At 35.0% G+C, this 20903-nt stretch overlaps 1 non-coding gene and 2 pseudogenes across 1 annotated transcript; 1 reads left to right on the top strand and 2 right to left on the bottom strand.

The window, feature by feature from the left end:
• Positions 1–54: 54 nt before the first annotated feature.
• Positions 55–10818, top strand: LOC124236773 (olfactory receptor 4C16-like; annotated as a pseudogene).
• Positions 10819–14098: 3280 nt separating this feature from the next.
• LOC124237720 (small nucleolar RNA SNORA18) lies at positions 14099–14228 on the bottom strand. The gene has a single exon (XR_006888103.1). It is a non-coding gene; the product is annotated as a small nucleolar RNA SNORA18 (small nucleolar RNA).
• Positions 14229–16423: 2195 nt separating this feature from the next.
• LOC124237611 (olfactory receptor 4C16-like) lies at positions 16424–17349 on the bottom strand (annotated as a pseudogene).
• Between the last annotated feature and the right edge of the window lie 3554 nt (positions 17350–20903).

Here is a 20903-nt window from a genome sequence, read left to right as displayed (position 1 = left end):
TTTCAGGTGTTGGAGTGTAGGGCAGATACCCTGTGTGGCTGTTTGAGATGGCCAATGGCACAAGTCTGCTGCCACCGACAACCCCCACCACCTATGGGTCCGCACATCCAACCAATGCAGTCCTGTCTTACGCACATTTCCTGCCATGCCAATACTGACTCACTCAACTCACTGAGGAAGTCCCGTACGCCCCACCTACGTGGGCCCATCAGTTCCCTGCAGGCCTTCTGGTGAGCAGGACCAGTCCTCCAGGTGGTCTGCCTGCCCTGGCTGAACTGGATTAAATCAGTGCTCTAATGGCTGCAGCAAATCCCTGCACAATCAGGAGACAAAGGAATCCAATGGCATCTGCCAGTGTCTGTGTCAGCACGCTTGTATTACGTCACAATAATAGCTGCTGCCAATGTCTCAGTCCCTGTGTAGGTGGGCCCAGCTGTAGCCTGCCTCTTGGAGATATGCTCAGAGGTTATCAAGTCTCTTTTACCAAAAGACTATGCACCTTTCTTTCTGGTGGTTTGTGTTGGTATCAGGAATGGGTCAACCTGTGCATAGCCCCTCTAAGAGCAGACTTTACTTTCTCTTATGTTCAATAGCTTTTCTGGGGGTATCCTGTTTGGTTTTAATACCCAGCGAAGCCACGTATTGTGGCATTCATTTCAGTTGTGCTTAAGTCAAAGGCTGCTTATTGTGGCAGAGCGCTGCTGCTCAGTTCCACCACTCCTCCAGGAAAGGCTTTGTATCTTGGGATTGCTCCTGGCCATGAGTACTGTGGCTAGAATGTGGTTTATTCCTCAGTAGAGGGATATTTCTGTCTCTTGCACGTCTGTCAGTATTGCTCCTTGTTGTGAAGATTCTTTTTATCCAGTTTCTGGTTCTCTCTGAAAGGTAATTTTTCCATTGGTAGTTGTAGATTTGTTATATCCCCAGGATGAGGTGAATTCAGAGGCCTCCTACGCCACTATCTTTCCAACAATCTCCTATTTGTTAGAAAATTTTCAATTCAATCATCTTGTTTGTTATTGGTCTGTTCAGGGTTTCTATTTCTTATTGATTTAGTCATGGTAGGTTATATGCTTCTAGGAATTTATCTATTTCTTCTAAGTTATCCAGTTTGCTGGTGCATAATTCTTTATAATAGTCTCTACTGATTCTTTATATTTCTGTCATCCCATGAATTTCTCCTCCTTCATTTCTGTTTTCATTTATTTGAGCCTTCTTTTAGTCTTACTCTAGCTAAGACTTTATTGATTTTTTTAACTTTAAAAAAAGCTTATTTTCATTGATTCTTCTATTGTTTTTCTTTTCTCTGTTTTGTTTATTTCTTCTCTAGTCTTTACTATTTCCTTTATTCTGCTATTTTTAGGGTTTATTTAGTTAATGTGTATTCCACTCCTTTTGAGTGAAAAGTTCTGTATATGTCTGTTAGTTCAATTTCATCTTTTGGGTTGTCTAACTCAGCTGTTTCTTTATTGTTTTTCTGCCTGGATGTTCTATCCAGTATTGAAATGGGAGTATTGAAGTATCCTAATATTACTATATTTTGCTCTCTTTTTCCCTCAGTTATATTTTTTTATTTATTTATGAGCTTTGCTATTGGGTGCATATATATATATATAATTGTTATGTTTACTTGATGAATTGATGCTTTCATCATTATATCATGTTCTTCTTTGTCTCCTTTAACAATTTTGACATAAAGACGCTGTTGTCAAATATAAAGTATAGCCTCAGCTCTTCCCTCTTATTTATTATTAGCATTGGTTATTTTTTTTGTGCCTTCATTTTCAGACTTTTCACTTCCTTACATCTGAAGCTGATTTTCTTATAGAAAGCATATAGTAGAGTCTTACACTTTCAAGAAGTCCATTCAGCTGCATTATATCTTTTGATTGGAGATTTTAATCCAAATACACAAAGACATCATTGATTGGTAATGACTTATTATTGCCATTTTGTTATTTATTGTGAAAGTGTCTTGCAAGTGTTACTCTATTCCTCTCTTGCTCTTTTCCTTTCCGTCTTGTTAATTTTTGTACTCATATTCTTTGGTTCCTTTCCATTTTTCTCTTTTGTATCATATATAGGTGTTTTTATGTGTGGTTACTGTGAGACTTACATAAAGTATCTTAATATTATAATAGTATATTTTAATGGTGACATCTTAACATCAATCACATCTACACTTTTACTCCACCCCTCATATTTTACAATAATTTTATGTTGTTGATGTTACAATTTATATATATTTATGCTATCTCTATTAAGCAACTTTCATAGTTATATTTATTCTTAAAATTTTTGTCTTTTAATGTTTACACTAAAATTAAGAGAAATTTATATACTGTGACTAAATTAATTTATGCATTTTGAATTACTACTTTAGTAAAGTATTCTGCATTTGTATTCATATGTAACTACGTAAAATGTGTTATAATTTCATATGTGTTCATGTTGTTGTTTATTGTCTTTTCCTTTAAATGTGAAGCCCCTTTAGCATTTGTTGTAAGTCAGGTCAGGTGGTGACAAACTCTCTCAGGTTTTATTTGTGTAGAAACGTGTTTATATCATCTTTGTTTTAAAAAGATACTTTTTATGGGTATTGAATTCTTCATTTGTGATTTTTTCATTCAACATTTTGAATATATCATCTCACACCCTTCTGTTCTGCAAAGTTTCCACTGAGAAATGTAAGGAGGAGTAACTTAGGGCTCCGGTTTAGAGCAGATTTGTTTCTGGGTGACCTACTTCCTTTTTTGTATGTGACACTATTTTTCTTCTTTCTGTTCTTTGTCATCCTCTCCACCATTTATTTGTTTTATTCTTCTTTTTCCCTGGTAGTTTTGGTAGTTTGAAGCATCTAAGAATTCTGAATCTGTGTATGTGGTTAACAAGCATGAGGCAGATTAATTTGCTATTCTTGTAGGCTGAACAGACAAATCAAAAGTTAAGTTTATTACATGTGGGATGTTTATGACTAACAAAGTAAGGAAAACTTTAGACAATAATACTTTCCAGGAGGATAACAACTTATATCATTATTGACGGGACCCGTGGCTACATCATTTGATCGGCTGCTTGACAGGGTCCAGTCGATTAACACGAGGGGTGCAGGGTTGACCCTTGGTGAAGAATAACTGGCTGGCCCCTCACATAGTTCTGAAACCTGTACTGCTTCTAATTGCCCTTCATTCCTTTTCCTTTCTTAACCTCCGGGTTTCACTTCTTTGGGTGACTGCTTGGGAGCCACTACCTCCCAGGAGAATTAAATATAGTAAGAGAATGTGACCACCTGCAGGTAACTTTCAAGATATTTTTCTGAGAGCTAATTTTGTTTGATGCAGTTAATTAATGGAGGAGCGCACCGTCCATTTTGAGACCAGCAGAAAGGAATCCTGCCCAGATAAGATGTCGAATTAGGTTTGTAGCCTCCATCTGGTTAATGTTTCCTTCTTCCTCCAGTTCTTTGTCTAAATATATATGCATCGCCCTTTCAAGTTTGCTGCTTAATTGGATGATCAAGAAGTATCTATATATTATTCTAGACCTTCTGCTTTCTGTTAAAATGTTATAGAAGTTTTCTCCTAAAAGCAATAAATTATGCCTGGAGCTGTGTTACCGACACCTATACAGCCATCTGACAGGGTCTGGGTTGAGAAGGGCTGAGGAGCACAGGGATGCCCCTCGGTGAAGAATGGCCGGCCGACACCCCTGATATTTTCTGAATTATATGCATGCTTTCTATCAAGATTATGACTATACTTGTTTCTGCTTTTTATTCTTGAAGATATATAGTTTAGCTTAGCTTTTCAGCCCTTTACCTTTCCAGCAAAATTATATTTTCTCCGGGAAGTCTGCTGAAGGGACTGTTAGCCCTGCCTCCTAAAAGACAAAGGAATGCTTTCACCCCCTAAGGTGCACGGGAATGTAAAGATGTTTAACTGCCCTCTGAGAACACAAATAGCCCTGGGGATAAGATACCCCGCACTTGCCTTTTGTTCCCATTAACCATCTACACTAATGGCATAAATGATTGAGGGAGGCAGGGGTGGCTCCCCCAGGATGTAAAGAGCCAGAATGCTGTCCTGTCCAGAGGTCTGGACGTTCTCTCTTTGATTTAACTTTACCATGAATTACAACAGATGTCAAGGTACCTATCGCTTCTAGCTTAGAGACAATAAACAATAGTTAATTGCGGAGAACACGATTATTAACCTTATGCTCTATAGAATAGAATGCTAATAAATATTCTTGTGGTCGTTTTTACTTCATTATCTCTCTGAGAATATTTGTAGAGCTATTTCTGTACTAATCCTGAAAAATATAAAAACGACACTTGTGCACAGTAATGTTGGACTTGATTGCACTGACTCAAGTCTCATGTCCCATTCATTTCCCCCTGCGCCGACTCGCCGACTCCATCTCTCCCTCAGGAACCTGCACTCAGCTGGAGCGGGACCCCGGCACATTATTTTTTAAAATATTCCCCCTGGAATGCAGACAACATTTTTTCAGTGTTCTATGAGAATGCCACTATCAAAAAAGAATGGTCAGACTTGACACTAATTCAGAGAGTCTTCTAACAGATAATTTACACATATTTCTATCTTTTTACACACAGATGCATCATTATAAAATAATCTAAAATAATTTTCTAATATATTTTTATATTTATTTTGACTATATTCTTTCCACATACAGTGAGAAAGGAACAGAAAAATAGAGCTTAGTTTTTTTGAGATTTGATGCTAATGAAAGAAATAAATAGAATAAATATAACTGTTGAGGAAAAATGATCATTTTAACTCAATAAATCTTGTATGAGCACCACGTCTGTGAAAAGGTATCACGTGAAAAGCAGTATAGGGATAGAGGAATGTTATTCCTGAGTTAAGGTTTATTACAGTTTCTAGAGATGGCAGAATGCAGAAAATTTAACACATGATTTTGATGTAAGGTAGTGTGACAAGATGAATCCTCACTAAGAGATTTGAATTCTAGAAAGTTAGAAATGACGTGCCTGGTTAGAAATTCTAGGAAAGGTTAATGGAGGTAGTGACCTACAGGTAACCTCTGGAGAATGCCGACTTTTCCATCTCCAAAGACAACTTTTAATAAGGTTTCTGTATCAGAATATAAGATGTATGTATGCTCCCTGTATGCTTCCAATATGATACCATAAGAATATAATTTGCAATGTACACATTTATGAGATTTAATTTAAAAGCTCACTACTTCTCAGAGAAAGCTCAGAAATTATGACAATGAGGATGCTAAAAACTGAAAGATAACTTGCCAATATGTGAGAGGGGAGTTACTGAAGATATTTTGGGTAAAAATCTTCCCTTTTCATCAATATTTGTCCTTGTCCAATGTTCTTTCACATGTGATATTATCTACTTCCCTCTCCACAAGACTCCTGCTCTCTTTAGAAGATTTGAAAAGAGGAACAAATAAATATTAATTTCATGTAATTTGGGGCAAACAGATATAGGAAACATAAGTATTGGGTATAGAGATTCATGATGAATTTTTGGTTCTCAGTTAAAGCTGTTTCCAGTCCATCTCCTGAACAGATAAGCAGAAATTATGTGAGTCAGTACCCAGAGTGAGGAGTTCAGAAGAATAAATTGCATTACTCTTTTCTTTGGGCATTTAAGAGGTAAAGAATCTCAGGGCAACTTGCTAACATTCTCACAGAATATGGTAAATTCTGTGCAGCAATAAAGTATAGGGATTCTCCCAAAGATAGGAGGCTAGTGTAGCTCAGCTAGGCTGGAACGCGACTCATGTGTGGCTCAAAGGTCATTCAGGTGTGTGTGGCATGTGCTTCAGTTGTGGCTGACACTTGACTCAGGTGTGGTTGACACATGACTCAGCTGTAGCTGACACATGACTCAGGCGAGTAGTGGATGGTTGAAGAGACAGTGCCTAAGTGCTTCCCACTGTAGAATCTGCAGTAAAACAGAAACACAGAAGGAGCCAACTAACAACTTGTATTTCACCATCCTCAGTTCTCCACCTTTTCCCACCTGCTTTTTTTTAATACTTCTTTGTCATGCACCCATTCCTAAACCAACACATTCTCTTATCCTTGTTTTGACAAATTTAGCCACTTCAAACTTGCCTTATCTTGTTTGAAGAATTGAGGTGACTACAGTAGTTATTGGAAGATATGCTAGGTTACTGATGCCGTTTTGTCTTTGGATCGTTGTAACCTGTTGTATCAGATTCCATTGAGAACCTGATGAAAGGTGTTAATGCACCTTTGAAAAAAGATTTGACATGATTATACACATATCACACATAAAAACAAGAATAAATATTAGGAATATATGAAAAATGGACCTTCTTGCACCCCTAAGTACTTAGGATTCAGTAAAAAAGTGCTTTAATATGATAATTGTATGGGTATCAGAGTTTCAATGTCTTACATGCCATGTGGTAGTGTTCAGAGTATGACATCCTCTACTCCAGTTGTACAATTATTCAAAAGTTATTTAAAATTGATCTCAGGTTTTTTTTTCCTTTTCCTGGCTGTATAAATTAGAAGCATATTTCTCTCTCTAACCTACACAGTAGACAGAAAGCCACAGCAAATTTATGTTGTGAATGTGTTTTGTAATCAGTATGGTGCAACAAAAATGAGGTAAATATGATCACGTTTTAAGGGGGTAGTAGAAAATATTCAATTTAAAAGCTCTTACTGAGCACCCCCAAAGTACAAGGCATTGAGTTGAAACAATGCAGAATAAAATCCTGAGAACACATAGTTTTCAATATTCTAACTCCAGGAAGAAAACTAAAATAAGCACATTCATTTTTTTGTGTTAAGGCAATACTATCTAATAATATAAGAAAAGCTTATAAAGCAAGTGTTTAGAGAACAGGGGAATGAATTTTCCTTCTCACAGGCAATCACTGAAAGCCCTTTAAAGGATGTTTCTCAGCATTTTGATCCTAAAGTTCACAGAAGGTTGAAGCAGCTAGAAATAGAAAGATATTACAGCGAGAAAGGAGAGGACAAGAGGAGTTTGCATCCTGTACAGCTATTTATTTTTTTATTTTTATTTATGTTTTTTCCTGAGGAAGATTTGTCATGAGCTAACATCTCTGCCAATTTTCCTCTATATTACATGCGAGTTGCTGCTACAACTAGCTATTTTAAATCCTAGGCTACTACATTACTTTTATTACAGAGATCACACTTGTTATATTTACTAATCTTAGTATAGCCCCATTACATGGTGAACATACCCTGTTTATACACAGACTTCAATAAATATTTGTTGATTTGAGAACGATATTGTCCTTTTTCTAGATCAGAGGGTATTATAGATTACTAAATAGATTAAAATTCCTTTGTTTAACATAGGAGGAGATTCCCTGAAGTATGCTTGAGGCCACAGAGAATATTTCTCAGAGAAATTAATAAATATATGACTAAAGTAGTCTAAATTTTTTGGAACATAAAAGACTAGAATTGAGCATTGTGGATGCAGATTTGGGTCTAGACTTTTAATGTCATCATGAAACTATTTATTAAATATTTGACAAAGACCCACAATTATTGTTAAACAAATTAAATATACTTATTATTTATAACTATAGTATAAATAAATAAAATAATTTATAATTATTGTATGCATTGTTATGTATAAAATACAATTATATTATAAATATAATTATATATAAATATAAATTATAAATGAATAAAATATTATAAAAATATTATATGTCATTTTAAGTACATATGTCCAAATGTAAGAAAGAATTAAATTTATCCTGGAAACAGACAGGTTAATAGAATTGATAATATCCATACCAAAAACTACACTCTCTAGTGTGTGACCAAAATCACTGACTGAATAGAGCATGAGAGAATTTCACATCATCTTGCTTCCACTGCCTACCACAGTTTCAAATGCTAATATTATATGACACATCTCTCATTTAAGTGAACAAAAGAAATGATAAACTCATTGTAATGGTCATGATGCCAAGACTTATTTCTCATTGTTTCAGATGTTTGCCCTGGATCACAAAGTCCAAAAAGACTTTTCTTTTTTTTTTTTTTATCATTGACACTCCAAAGTGAATAACCTCATCAGGCTTTTTCCCAAGAGTTGTTTTTGATTTTGAGGAAGATGAGAGAAATTTCAGGTCTATTGAGAAGAAAATGTACTAAAAGAGTGAAAAAATATATAACTATTATTGTGTTAGTCTATCACAGGCTGAGCATTGGTCAACTCACAACTTACAAGGCAATATATTGAAGTTTTGGGTGAGATTGGGGAGAGAGACAATAGGATAAGTAAGCCTTCCAGATTATATTTAAATATACTTTATTTCAGTTTATATTTTTACTTTCATACAGTGCCTCGTCCAATATCAACTTGGCAGGAAATATCTGGAGAAAGACTTTGGTCTCGGAAATAAGGGCGATTATAATATTTGTTTTCAAATTTGAAAAAGAAAAGAAATCTTCATTGAAATAAGTGACACTTCAACATTTAATAATCGTTGACTTTGCTAAGACAGAAATAAAAAAATAAATAAATCAGTTACTGATGACCTAATATCCCTCTTTCTAAAGCCACATCTCCCTGCCCTTTCTTCTTCTCTACTCCGTTTCATTGTTTCATGAAGGTGGGGCTTGGGTGATTACAGTCAAGATTTGGTCCTAAACCATTTGCTTGGTTACACCCCAAAGCACAACCACTCTAGGTCTACAATGCTTAAGCTAAAAACTTGAATTGTGAAAACAAACTATTATGTAATATCCCTTCTTTAATTTAGGAGTGTCTCTTCAGGAGCTCTAAGGGGTGCTTTTCAGAAACTGACGAAAGACAGATAAAAATGGGGATATTTGATATATTAACAATTAAAGAGCGTTCATTTCTGTCTATTAGTATTTGCCGAGAACTAATATCATAATAGTGCTTAAAGTATGCAGTAGATTATTCAAAGATTATAAGTGTTTCCTGTTTCTGCATTCAAGTGGAATATCTGGGATATAATGTGCAGAGAAGTGGAGAACATTATGTATTTCTAGAAAATATATTATTTGTATAAATGTTTGTAACAATATTGTATAAAGGACTATATAAAGATCACATTCTTTATCTTGTTGGGAGTGGTATGTGCATTGTTTATTAATGTTCTTGAACATACATGGGCAGCCATGTATATCCTAAGTGCCAAGTGATGCACCATGCAAAACATGAGCTCCAAGACTGACTAAAATAGAAAACTGAAGGCTCCAGCCCAGTGGCACAGCAGTTAAGTGCACACGTTCTGCTTTGGTGGCCTGGCATTTGCCGGCTTGGATCCTGGGTGCAGACATGGCACCACTTTGCAAGCCATGCTGTGGTAGGAATCCCACATGTAAAGTAGAGGAATATGGACACAAATGTTAGCTCAAGGCCAGTCTTCCTCAGCAAAAAGAGGAGGATTGGCAGCAGTTTTAAAAAAAGGCAAAACTGAAGAAAATAATAAAATGAGGGTTAGCTCTTAATTTTGTATGTATTAAATTGGCAAAATTAGTCAACATAATGTCAAAGCTAAAAAAGGGTTGTATTTGAAGATCACTGTAGGAAAAGTATCACATCCACAAGTTTATTTGAGACTCAATGTGCCCACTGAACTGGTCATTAAAAATTTAGGAACAGAGTATGGAAGTGACGTTGAGAAATCTGTCAGAATGTACTTCATGAATAGTATTTACTTTTGCTTAAAATATTCCATGATTTCCCATAGTACCAAGAATTAACTTGCTTTAACTATCCCATAATATCTCATGGCACAACTTACGTTAATTCCTTTATTTTTTTCACACAATTTAGTTCACATTCATCCCTTCTTCTCATTCATGAAATCATTCAGCTGAACAATAATGTGATTGAATTCATTCTGCTTGGGTAAACTAAGGATCCTGTAAGGAAGAAAAGAGTTTGTCCCTTTCTTGATTTTCCATTTGGGCACATTGTTAGATAACTTGCTGATTATTAGACCAGCTAGGCACATGGAAGTCCAAAGTACTTCCTTTTCCACTTATCCTTATCTGGCACCTGCTTCTCTACGTCCATATCCTCTAGAATGATTGTGGCTGAACTTTTGAAGAAGACCACTATCTCTTTCAGTGAGTGCATGATCCATGTCTTTTTAATGTATAACTTTGGTAGCCTAGAGATATTTATCCTAATTCTCATGGCTTTTTAACACTCTGTAGCCACCTGTAAGTCCCTGTGCTACACAACGAAGATGAGTTATCAAGTCTGTGGTTCACTAGTGGCTGTGGCCTGGGTGGGGTCCTGTGTACATTCTTCAGATCAGATTTTTATGACCTTGAGTTACATTTTTCTGGTCCCAACGTGGTTGATCACTATTTCTGTGACTTGCAGCCTTTGTTGAAACTTACCTGTATGGACACTTACGTGGTAAATCTACTCTTAGTGTCAAATAGTGAGACCATCTGTATAGTGAGTTTTGTCATGATGATGTTCTCCTACGTTCTCATCTTGCGTTCTCTGAGAAACCACAGTGCTGAAGGAATAAGAAAAGCCTTCTCCACCTGTATCTCCCACATCATAGTGATCATCGTGTTCTTTGGTCCTTATATATTTATATAAACATACCCTGCAATCACCTTCCGTATGGGCAAGAAGACACCTGTCAATTGGAAAACCTTTGTTCAACCTTCTGATTTGTACACTGAGAAATGGAGAATTGGAAAATGCAATGAGAAAGTTGTGGAACAAGAAGTTCGTCTCAGATGCCAAAAGAAGAATGGCAGTTTTAAATTTTTCTAAAAGTTCATAGAGAATATGATATTCTTATTGTGGAGTTTTATAATCCTAACTTGGGGCATGAGAGTTACTTCCTTCAGGAAAATAAAGAATGTGAACACATAAGCTGGTTAGTATCGAGTCAAATTTATGAAGGGGAAGTGACAGCACCAGGTATAGTCTGGTATGGAAGGCCCATTGCCTTAGTGGTTCACTGCTGTTTCTCTGACTTTTGCCTTCCTATTGTCACCTATGGTTTTTATCTAGTGTTTTAGCTGTTCTTCATAATGGTGACCACTGATGCTTTCTGCTTCTAGATTAACCTCCTCCCCATGCTTATCTCTACAGCCTAGCTCCTTTTACCTCTTCCAAAGGGTTTCATTTATTAGACACTTCTGTCTTGACACATTTGATCATCAACCTTCAACTTAATTGTTCTTTCTGATTCAGCAGAAAGTATCAGATTCAAATAACTGTAAAAAGTCCATGTAGTAAGGAACAAGATAAAATTTAGTAATCCTCTTTCCAATTCTTGAGCATTTACTGCAAATTCTAAGCTTGCGTTTACTTAGATCTTTCTCGAACTGTGAGAAAATTCACCGTCCTGAAGTAGGTCTTGGATCTTAGGAATGCTGTGACTGTTGGTTTTGTACTCAGAATAGCATTCTTTTGGTAAAATCTACTTTATACTCCCAACTTGATTCTTTCTTCGGGGCAGGGGGTGGTATTAAGTGTTCTTTTGAATCATCCGAATTAATTGTAGCATAGCTGGTCCAAATTAAGGGTGATATATTAATATGGTCTACAAGTAGAGAGAGTAATCAATTGATGTTATTGAATTTTAAAATATTAATAGAATAAAACAATGAATGAGATAACCTTAAGAAGGATATTTATGTTTCAAAATGGCAATATTTACATGACAGTTATGAATTATAAATTTCCTTTCTGAAAAAGGCAAAACTGTGGGAACTGTAAAAAAACAGTCATTGCTAGGGATTCAATGAGAGAGGAGAAGAGATGAATAGGTGGAGCACAAGTCATTTTTAGTGACGGAGAACAAATATTTATGATACTGGACTGATGGAAACATGACATAATGCATAACCCAAACCCCATAAAACTGTACAATACAAACTGTAAGCCCTAATGTAAACTATGAACTTTAGTACAAGTGTAACAATATTGGTTTACCAATGTAGCAAATATACCAAACTGATGCTATATGTCAGTAAATGGGGAAACTGAGGGGGGCAGAGAAGATATGTGGGAACTCTCTGTACTTTTTGTGAAACTTTTCTGTAAGCCTAAAACTGCACTAAAAAATAAAGTCTATTTTAAAAAGTTACGTTCACAAGGGAACATTTGACATGTCACCATGTTTTAAAATATTTTACTTGAATTATTTATACTAATTTATTATGTAATAGAAGTATATATTATTAAGCCACATATTTATATACCCAAGTTTTTTACAGTTTACTCTTCTATGCTATATAAATACCATTAATGAATATATATATAAGATTGTGTTTTCTGTATGAAAACAATCCTTAATTGAGATATTATTATATAATTGCAAGCATTAACTTAAGTGATGTTACTGATCATGGATAATTTGCATATATATGCATATATTTGCGTATGTGTGTATATATATGCCACATCTTCTTTATCCATTCAACCACTTAGGCTGTTTCCATATCTTGGTTATTGTAAATAATGCTGCAATGAGCATGCAGGTGCATATATCTTTTTGAATTAGCAGTTTTGCTTTTTTTTTGATAAATATCAAGAAGTGAAATTGCTGGATCATATGGTAGTTCTACTTTTAATGTTTTGAGGAAGCTCCACAATGTTAAAAAATTAAAAAAAATCTAACTATATGCTATCTACAGTAGACCTATTTTAAATTTAAGAACACGCATAGACTAAAAATGAAATGATACAGTAAGATATTCCATGTAATTGGTAACCAGTAGAGGACAGGATGACTACAGTATCATCAAATATAAAATAGGCAATAGAGACAAAGTCATTACAAACGACGAGTCATTTCCATAGGAAATTATAAAAATATAAATATATATATATGCACATATATATGCATCCAAAATCAGAGAATCAAAATACATAAAGTGAATATTGATGGATCTAAAGGGATAAATACACAGGAATACAATAACAATAGAATGTATTGATATCCCACTTACAAAAATGGACAGAACATTTAAACAGAAAATCAATAAGGAAACAACAGACTAGAATACTATTGGTGAGATGTACCTAACAGACACATCCAGAACATTCCACCAACAGTAGCAATACACATATCCTTTTAAAGAGCACACAGAATTTTCTTCAGGATAGACCATATGTTAGGGCACGAAATAAGTCTTAACAAACTTAAGAAGACTGAAATCATTCCAACTATCTTTTCTGAGCACAGTGGAGTGAAACAAGAAATCAGTAACAAGAGAAAAGAGAAAAATTCACAAATTCATTGAAATTAAAATAAAACACTCTTGAATAACCATTGAGCAAAAGAGGAAATCAAACGGAAATTGGAAAATGTCTAAGACAAATTAAAATGAAAACATAACATACCAGGAATTATGGGATGTCCCAAAAGTATTGGTAAGAGGGAAATTTATAGTGATTAACACCTATTTTTTTCTTATTTATTTATTTGTGGATGTACATCATAATATATTTCAAATTCTGTGTAGATTACATCATGTTCACCACCTGAAAACTAATCATATTCTATCCCCTCACATGTGAGCCTAATTACCCCTTTTGTCCTCCCCGTCCTTCCCCCATGGTAACCACCAATCGAATCTCCAATGCTATGTGGTTGTTTGTCATTGTTTTTATCTTCTACCTATGACAGGGATCATATGGAATTTTACTGTCTCCCTCTGACTTATTTCACTCAGCATAATACCCTCAAGGTCCATCCACATTGTCACAAATGGCCGAATTTCATCATTTCTTCTGGCTAAAGTCAATAAATATAACCCATGTTTAATCCACAATTGTCATGTTAGTCAGCCCACAATTTTTTAGTTGAGTTTATTTTATCTCCACTTGTATATGGATATACTGATGACACACTTCAAAAATGACCCACCTAGAAACTTTGGGAATTGATTTCTTCAAGAAATTTACTTTAGGGTCTTCTAAATATGAATTAAGTTCAAATCATATTCACTCCTAAGCTTCCACACCAAAGAATAGTACAGATATTTAAGATACTGTCAATACCTAAGATTAAAAAAAGTCAACTATTGGGTCTTTTATACTTTTAGGAACTCTGTATTGTAGTTCTTTCCCACAGATCTAACAAATAGTTCTGTGAGTAAAGCAAACCACATAGTTACTTGATGAGACATTTCCAATAATGTGAGTCTACAGAAAAAGCCCCATTGGATAGACCTTAATCCAAGATTTATATTTTGCCATTCTGTGTTAACATCTCCCGTAATGAAGTGCTCCCATGGTTCACACTTGTACTTAGCAGCAAAGTCCTGCAATTTTCTCATGCATTTCATTTTATCCTAGAGCTAGAATGTACATTGGTATTTAGACTTTCTTGCAGCTTTCCCCTGGTTAGCTGGTTGGAAGCAATAAGGGGTGTAGGAGGAAGCCCAGAAGGAAAGCAAATACCACTGCATGACAACTTCTTCAAATAAGGTAATGGCATGGTGTCTAGGCTAAGGAAAACTGTTCCTTCCTCTCTTTCAAGGGAGAGGAGGCTACTTATGATAATCAGGAGGATGCAAGATAATTTGTGATTTCATGGTTTTCACCCTGCCCTGCACAATTATGTCTGTCTAGATCTCAGAGTCCCACTCTTTTCTTATCAGAATACTGACTTCAACAAAAAAATCCTGGTGAGGTTGCATGTTCAGTCATCTTTACAGTTCTATCATTTTTATTATAAAACCCTGGACAAAAATTAGACCATAATCTCTGTGGGCAGGATATGTGGCAACACTGGGCATGAAAGCTCTGTGTTAAAAGTATGTCCATAAGATATATTAGATAGAGTGTATCTGGGGAGGCACGTAAATTGGACCCAATATACGCCCCTTTTTATAATTACTATGCCTTGAAATAGAAGAGGACATCAACTAAAACTATGCCAACTGGAATTGACTATTTTGCAAAGCTTACAAGATCAGAATCAAACTCCAGCAGCTGTGATCAATAATACATCCTTGAGATGAAGTAGCCTTGAAATTCATAGAATCTGAAAAAAGGGATGTATATATGTCACTAGAGTTTATTGTGGAATTCACACTTTTACATTCCCACATGGAGAAATAGATGATCATTTTCTCAAGCTAAAGAAATTCTAAAGCTCCTGGTACAAGAAAATTAATATAAAACTAGTAATCTTAATAAAGTTAAGTAATTTATAAATAGAGATACAAGTTCCAAATAAACAAAAATACTCATTGAATTTTCTCTATGGATAAAAATACAAATAAGAGGAGAAATTGAAATCAGAAGATTCTTACTGTTCATACAATTAGTCTGTGGTGTTGATGGATGGTGACAAATGGTGATATCCATCTCCATTGCATAAACATAATTTTCATTCAAATATCACAGTCTCATTCAAATTACTCTCTTTTCTGGATTATATCAAATCTAACTAAAATAATTCATATCAGTGATGTAACTCTTTTGTTCCAAAGCCTAAAACATCCTCCTCTGGGTTACAATATTCTTTCTTTAATCAATTCTTATTTTCAAGTTCCCTACTATCAACTGCATATACTCTTATAGGCCATATAAATATATCCATATTAATTTGGGTCATCTATGCCATAATCATAAGAATCTAATCTTATGAACAAATTATTATAATTGGGATGATTCAAGAGAAAACTTAAAACTTCCTCAAAATTAGAATGGATCATTTTAGGAGAAAAAAGTAATTTTTACAAACAGAATAATATTGACTATAACCTAAATAATCAGAATCTTAGTAAGATAAAAAAGACTCCTTCAGAAGGGTGAATGTTGTCACAGTGTTCTGTCACACTTCTAGAAGGATCTTAGTAAACATATGATAATAATTCAAAGTATAACCACTGTACATAGAAGAGAGATTATCTACATTACATGTCTTGTCCTTTACAACATGAAGCTTCTATTAATTATTTAAATCTGGTGCTTTCTTTGAGTCAGGAAGGACAACCAAGTTGAAGGTTCATTGTCAGACATTATGATCCCACAGTATTTAATAAACAAACAGTTTGGAGGAGATCTTGCAAGGCTGTGGATATAAGCATATAGAAGTGTAAGTATAAATAGAGAACACAAAGAATCAATATGAGGAAGGGCAGAGATAATACTAGATCAAAACACAGTGCTATTAGGCAGGCAAGAGAGGCAGAGTAAAGCATATGTCTTACATGACTGTTTCTAGCTGGGGCTGTCTCTATTTCTATAGAAAATTGACTCAATGGTAATCAGCATATGTGTTCATATTGCCTATCTTCTTGAAGAAACTATTTCTTATGCCCCACTTTAGGATTATGTTAACTATAAAATAAGAGGAAGATATTCCCTATGGACTTTTTTGATCAATCCTAATGATAAAGAAAACTTGAAACTTCTATTAATCATTTGTCACCTGAGATCAACTTCATGGTCCATATTTTCCTCATGGCATTTTTCACTTCTGCATTTCTCAGTGTATAAATCAGAGGATTGAACAAAGGTGATCCAATTGTATAAAACACAGCTATCATCTTGTCCATGGAGAAGGTGGTTGCAGGCCGTGTGTATATAAATATGAAAGGACCGAAGAACAAAATGACCACGATGATGTGAGAAATGCAAGTTGAGAGGGCTTTTTTCCTCCCTTCAGCACTGTGGTTTCTCAGAGAATGCAAGACGATAACATAGGAGAACATCACCATGACAAAACTCACTGTACAAATGGCCCCACTGTTGGACACCAAGAGATTGACCACGTAGGTGTCTGCACAGGCAAGTTTCAACAAAGGCTGCAAGTCACAGAAATAGTGATCCATCACATTGGGACCACAGAAGGGTAAACTCAAGGCCAGAAAATCTGAGCTGAAGAATGTACATAGGACCCCACCCAGGCAACAGTCACCAATGCACCACAGACTTGATGGCTCATGATGATCGTGTAGCATAGGGGCTTACAGATGGCCACATAGCAGTCAACAACCATGATAATTAGGATGAAGATCTCCAGGCAGCCAAAGAAATGTGATGAAAAGACTTGGATCATGCACTCATTGAAAGAGATAGTGATCTTCTTCAAAAGGGCATCCACAATCATTCTAGGGCCTATGGATGTAGAGAGGAAGGTATGAGATAAAGATAAGTGGAAAAGGAAGAAATACATTGGACTTCCAAGTGCCTGGCTGGTCTTGATGGTAGTAATAATCAGAAAGTTATCCAGCAAAGTCCCCAAATAGATAAGTAAGAAAGTGACAAACACTATTTTCTTCCTAAAAGATTCCTGGGTTAACCCAAGCAGAATGAACTCAGTCGCATTATTATTCAGCTGCATGATTTCTTGAATGAGAAGAAGGAGTGTGAAATGGTTCATCTGCAAAAAATAAGGGAATTAATTCAGGGTTGTATGTGTAACGTATAGTGTGATATATGATGTTATGGAATATTTTGACAAAAATAAATGTTCCTTATCATGGGCATTTTAGCTATTGCTTCTTAGTAACTCACCTCAACACTTTGTTCCACAGTTTGTAATGTGGCTCCATTTATTATTAATTTCATGATTTTTCCATATTTAATAAATTGGCATTCATATTCAGATGGTGTATCACTTGGGATTTTGGATATATCTGACTACTTTTGGAAGTTCATAATATAAATTGAAAATTATACCCCAGCCCCTACCCATAAAGAATATCTTCTTTACACATATATTTATCATTGTATATTTGTTACACATAATTCTAGAAATGTCTATTTTTTAATATGTATTATGCTTCCCTTCACTGGATGCCAATTTCCAGATATTAGAGCTTGAAAAGAGAAACAGGAAGTACTTATATTCTCTAAAAATATGATGTTACCTTGTGGTGCTCTTATGATATTTAGTATTTGATATATACTAATGTAGAGAAGTGAATATTCCTTAATAGTTGACAATATCTCAAATATCCTTATTTCTACATTTTTCTTTTTCCCATTTCTGAAAGACACCCCTTAGAGGACCCAAAGTCCCTAAGGTTGCATATAAATGAAAGAGGGGTGTTAAAACTCAACAGTTCTTGTTTTCATAATTCAAGTGTTTAACTTAAACATTTTACATCTGAAGTGATTTTGGGAGGACACCACGCAGTTCATGTAGGATCAGATGATGGTTGTAATCTCCAATAGAGTTTGTATTATCCAAGCACCTGAAAATTCCGTTGTTCTTGTAACAAACCAGAGATTCAGAGGAGGGAACGAGATATAATTTTAGACAAGAAGAGTAGTGGACAGTCAGTAACTGACTTCATTCAATTTATTTCTGTCCTGGCTAAGTCAATGATGATTTAACTTTGAAATTTAACTTATTTCAATGCATATTTCTCTTTTTTCAAACTTAGAAAGGAATACTATCACTGCCTTCACTTCTTAGAAGAAAACTTTTATCTACATCTTTCTTTTCAAGATAATTTTGAAAGGGACTATATGCACTTGAAAAATTTGGAATGTTTACGTATCTCATTGTGTTCCTCTTCAATACACTGTCTTGAAAGTTGTAAGTGGCCAAAGCACAGACTATGATAGCATAAACAGATGCAAATTTCCATTGTACATCTTTTCCTCTTTCTTGGTAAACTTTCTTCTCCTGATCCCACTTGAAATATACCTTATGTTCCTCCAAACCAAAAACTACTCTCAGGAAAGTGCCTGGTGAAGTAATTTATATTAGGATACCAGATTTTAAAAAAACTCTCTTTGCACTATGAAACTTTTGACAAAGATCTTCAACTATGAGGAAGCTGATCCTTAGTATCATAATCAAAACAATAAGCTCATTCTTTCCTTCTTAATTTGAAAGAGTGATCCATCATGAAATCTTTGTACTTGAAATTAAGTCCCATAATTGTGGCCACCCCTTTGACTGTATGACTTTTCATTTGTGCTATCAACCCCATTAAAATGTTCATTTCTAGAACAAGTTTATTTTATTTTATTGTTTCGTTAAGTAATATTTGCCCTGAGCTAACATCTGTTGCCAATGGTAGAGGTATCATTTTTTGTTTGGGGAAGATTGGCCTTGAGCTAACATGTGTGCCAGTGTTCCTCTATTTTTGTATATGCAATGCTTCCACAGCATGGCTGATGAGTAGAAGAGGTCCACATCCAGGATCCAAACCCACAAACCTGGGCCACTGAAGTGGAGTACATGGAACTCTACCACTTGGTCATGGGGATGGCCGTAGGAACAAGTTTATTTATACATCTGGACATATATTGTTTAAGATAGATTAAGAATTATAAATACATATATTTTCATTAACTTATTAATAATTATGAGTTCTCATAAATATTTAATCAGCAGTTCAATCAATAGTTTTCTTCCTTCTTAGAATGTCACTTCATTTCTAACTACTTCAACTGTCCCAAAACTCCAGGACCCAGCTGCTAAGAAACCTTCTCTGGTGGCCTTCAGTGACGTCTTTATGATGAATGAAATTCTCTCTCCTGTTCCCTAAGGGCTTCTTTGATAGCTTTTCTTATAATATTAGTTAAATTCACTTATATGTGCTTTCTCTTTAGCTTCCTTTTTGGAATAAAAATCTTTGAAAACTATGTATTCTCAGATTTTATTATCCACAGTTCAAAACTCAATGCTTTGAACAATGTAGGTGCTGAGTAAATGTTTTTAAATTGAACATTCTCAATTACTTCTTAATATATTTATCTGATTGGTTTAGTGCTATTCTGATTACAAAATGCATTCACATCATTAATCTTCTGTGGCCTTCTATCTATTATGCATGGTAGACAGACAAACATACTCCCAATTTATAAATTCAGAAAAAAAAACTGAGATGAATTTTAAATAACTTAGTAAATCATCTCAACAATCTGGAGTAGAATATGGTATAGTCTGAACAGCACCACATGGCCATGCAAGATTTGAGACCCTGACACCCATAAAAATGATCATCTTAGCATTTAACTATTTTTTATCATGAAACCTTGGCCCTTACAGAATAAGAGGAGAGCCTTGACGTTTGTCATATCCTCCTGATATTGGTTATGTTTTTGTTCATGTCTTTGTGGATGATCATATGCAGATTTTTGAGAGGTGTTTTAACACCTTTCATCAGGTTCTCAAAGGAATCTGACACAAAAAATGGGTAACAATGATCTGAAGACAACACAAATAAAAAAGCACATCTTAATAACTATTGTACTTGCCTGAAACAAGTTTAGCCAACCTTAGACTGGCTAAATTTGTCAAAACAATAATAAACAATGTGTTGGATAGGGAGGTAACAGAAAAGAGCTGAAAGAAAAGCAGAGAGATAAAGGTGGAAAATAGATGAGACTGGAATAGAGTGTTAGGTGGATCTTTCTAACCTATCCTATCTGTTTTATTGCAGCGGCCACAGTAAGAATCTTCACTCTCCTTAACAACTCTCTCTTAAACTACTCAACCCTCCGTGACTTGGTTACACTAGAATTCTATCTTTGGGAGAATCTCATTTTATGTATACACAAAATTTGCCATTTTCTGCAGGAAGGTTAACAGGTTGACCCAAGATTCTTTATTCCTCAAAAGCCCAAATTAAAGAATGATAAAAAAACACTCCCCTCCCACACGTATGGGACATTACCTTTCTCCTTCATTACATAGTTTTTAGCCTCCACATTGTCATTTCTGAATTTTACATGAGTAGTGGTTATTCAGTTTTTCAAACTAAATCTGAGATGCATGTAAACTGCAAATTCTATTCTTATGATATCATTTTAGAAATATGCAGAGATTAGTAATTCTATACTGTAACAAACAACATTATATTTAAAGCTGTCACTTGGAGATGACATTCTGCAGAAGCTATGTGAAGGTCACTACCTCTATTAACCTTTTCTCTA

Source organism: Equus quagga, chromosome 3 (assembly GCF_021613505.1).
Source record: "Equus quagga isolate Etosha38 chromosome 3, UCLA_HA_Equagga_1.0, whole genome shotgun sequence".
NCBI classification, from domain to species: Eukaryota; Metazoa; Chordata; class Mammalia; order Perissodactyla; family Equidae; genus Equus; species Equus quagga.
The sequence above is the reverse complement of the archived record's forward strand: the minus strand, read 5'-3'. Positions and strand labels throughout refer to the sequence as shown.